Here is a 3,504-nt window from a genome sequence, read left to right as displayed (position 1 = left end):
TCATACCTTACTGTTTCCAGACTATTAATCTTTATTTTGTGCTTCTTACTGCTTTAAAATGAATTTGTGAAAATGTGTAAATTATTGAAATCTGTAAATATGAAATGCAAATTAATTTGAAAAATCTTATCCTCTAATATGCCTATTTGCACATGTAAGCCATTGCAAAATTAGTGGAATAGATGACTCTCATACACATGCACACACACATATGGATTTGTGTTGGTGTGGATTTTTGACATTGGTGGCATTGTGTAGTATAGTTATGTGTATTTTGATGGTATTATGAATTCAATGGTTTTCAATTATTTAGCTAAATGATCTATACCATGAAGTCCCAGTGTGTTGCTCCTTCTTTTTGTCAGACCTTGAGAGCTGCTGGAACGCTGCCTAAACACTGCGTATTGAGTCTTCTCTCGCCTTTTCAAGTGAACTAATAAATCATCAGGAGGGGAAGTTATCACAGATGATTCCCTAAGAAACGTAAAGCCAAACTGAAACAAAAACCACCTAAACCTTGTTTTTAACACATTCTCCTCGCTGCTGTTCTCCTTAATGCATTCATAGAGCCATCTGACAGCCTGTGTAAGAATATTTAAGTAATCATTTAGTGGGAATCAAGACCCAGTATGCTATGCTATTCAATTTAGGAGCTGGAAGCTAAGTGAGAGAGCCCTGCCTTACCCAATATGGAGAACACTGTGATGAACTCTAATGCATCACATGCCAACCACCATAGTTTCATTCTGACAGGTATCTCAGGGATGCCAAACAAGAACCTATGGATGGTCTTTCCCCTGGGCCATCTCTACACACTAACTCTGCTGGGAAATGGCACCATCTTGGCTATCATCAAAGAGGATCTGAGGGTGGGCCATGGTGGCTCAGCAGGCAGAGTTCTTGCCTGCCATGCCGGAGAACCCAGCTCAATTCCCAGTGCCTGTCCATGCAAAAACAAAACAACAACAAAAGGAGGATTTGAGACTTCATGAACCCATGTACTACCTCTTCTGTATATTGGCTCTGACTGATGTTAGTCTCTCCGTGTCCACCTTGCCATCCATGCTCAGCATCTTTTGGTTTAATGTTCCTCAGATTACTTTTGATGCGTGCATCACACAGATGTCCTTCATTCATGGATTTGGAGTGGTAGAATCAGGAGTGCTAGTGTCCATGGCCTTTGACAGATTTGTAGCCATTCAAGACCCACTACGCTATGCTTCCATCCTCTCTCATGGCATCATCGGCAAGATTGAAATAACTGTCCTCACCTGGGCAGTCTGTGTGGTCTTCCCCGTGCCCTTCCTTATAAAGTGCTTACCCTTCTGTCATTCCAACATCCTGTCTCATTCATACTGCCTCCACCAAGATGCAATGCGGCTAGCCTATGCCAGCACCTGTGTCAATAGCCTCTATGGCCTCATCATCGTCATCTTCACTTTAGGGCTGGGTGCCCTTACCATTCTCTTTTCTTATGTGCTCATCCTGAAGACTGTGCTGAGCATTGCCTCCAGAGCTGAAAGGCTCAAAGCCCTCAACACCTGCCTCTCACACATCTGTGTGGTGCTCCTTTTCTATGTTCCTCTCGTTGGTGTAACCATGATTCACAGATTTGGGAAGCATCTATCACCAGTATGCACACATTCATGGCCAATATTTACCTGCTGCTTTCACCATGCTAAACCCTATTGTCTATTATGTAAAGACCACACAGATACAAAGACAGATCATCCAAGTGTTCCAGAGGAGAAAGAACAGGGTCTAATGGTGTGGAATCACTTGTGAGATGCAGATAAGTAGGAGCTGAGAGATTTAATATTTCCATTTTCAGAAGTTACAGCATAGTCAAATTATCTGGTAAATTGTAAGTGTGGGATCAGTTTTATGTGTAAAGGTACAACATAGGCCATTCTTATTCTGTAGATAGTTTGGGATAGATGCATTTCTACATTGGTGTCACATTAAAAATCCAATTAACTTTTTCTTTGAAACTGTAGATGAGCATCAGCAATTACATAAATTACTGCCTGTGGATCCAGATAACACATATAAATATGTATTCATTTAATGTTAAGTAACATTTTTCTTTAGCTATCAAATAGCAATTACAATAAGGATTCAAGGAGACATTTGGCACTGCTAAAGGGGTGAATCTCTAAGATAATTTTTTTTCTTAAATTAGAACAAAGAAAAATAGAACTTATCTTTTTAAGTTTAGGTGTTTTTAAGGTAAAAATTTCCTACCATGAAATTAAAGAAGACACATCTATGGTTATTTTTGTTTTACTTGGTATCACTCCTTTATCAATTTGTAATAGTTCTAGTTTTATGCCATATACTTAGTTGAATAACAGCTGCTCAGTCTTTGCTCTTTATGACCTAGAATGAGTGAAGTCTATTTTAGAGGATCCAGTAAAACTACCCAGTAAAATTTCTGCTTCACTTTGTGTTAGGACTAGAGGAAATTTTCAACACAGGGAAGAGGTTTAAGAATGTAGATGAAAGTTTAAGTGAGTATTTCAGCTTGCCAACGTGAAACTAGACAGAGCAATTAAGGCCAAAATGGCAAGCCTTGATACATAATTTACATTTTCATTGGAAAACACTTAATTTTTTTAGTTTTGTTTTGACTTGGAAGAATGCAAATGTGCATGTTGTGAGAGTGTAAGGTACAATTTTACATTAGGCAAGGCCCCAGGACTGATGCTATCTAAGTGGAGAACATAAATTCCAGACAGTACACATTAAAATCAATTGGTTTCCAAGAAGAAAATAATAGACCTTTTACTTTTATTCAAGTTTCATCTAATCTTTTGAAAATGTTTATTTTTCTTTATGTGCTACAATGTACATGATATATTAAGAGAGTAACACATGTGTATAATTTTTGAATGAATAAAATATATTAACATGTGTCCTTTTTTTAATACAGATGTCTAATTTAAAAATGTGAGAACCATATAGACCAAGGATAAAACTCCACTGTGGAGTATATTTACAATATTCAGTACTGTGATAACAAAGGTGATTAGCTGAGGGTGTCCTTTCAATGTCATATTCTCTGTCATAGCTAGGAGGTAGTGAGATAAAAAAATTTAAATTCTCTCCCTCAACAGCTTACTTTTGTTCTCAACATCCTCACTGCACAATTCCTATGTTTTCCTTGGCCCAGATCTCTCTCTTTTTAAAATTTTTAAAGCAAAATCTCCACATACATACAGTCCAAACATATTATACAATCAATGGTTCATAATATTATCACATGGCTGTGTAGTTTTCACCATGATCATCTTTAGAACATTTGTATCACTCCAGAAAAAGAAATTTAAAAAAAGGAACTCATCTATCCCATACTCTACCCCTTCCTCTCATTGACCAACAGTATTTCAAGCTACCCATTTTTTACCCTTTATCTCACCTATTATTTATTTATTTATTATCCTTATACATATTTTTACTCACCTGTTCATACTCTTGGTAAAAAGCACATCAGACACAAGGTTT

The 3,504-nt window shown here is 37.2% G+C and overlaps 1 pseudogene; it reads left to right on the top strand.

The window, feature by feature from the left end:
- Nucleotides 1-763: 763 nt before the first annotated feature.
- On the top strand, nucleotides 764-1,765 carry LOC143645153 (olfactory receptor 51H1-like; annotated as a pseudogene).
- The last annotated feature ends 1,739 nt before the right edge of the window (nucleotides 1,766-3,504 follow it).

Source organism: Tamandua tetradactyla, chromosome 8, assembly GCF_023851605.1.
Source record: "Tamandua tetradactyla isolate mTamTet1 chromosome 8, mTamTet1.pri, whole genome shotgun sequence".
Lineage (NCBI taxonomy): Eukaryota > Metazoa > Chordata > Mammalia > Pilosa > Myrmecophagidae > Tamandua > Tamandua tetradactyla.
Note: the sequence above shows the minus strand (reverse complement) of the source record. Positions and strands in the feature narration are given on the sequence as shown.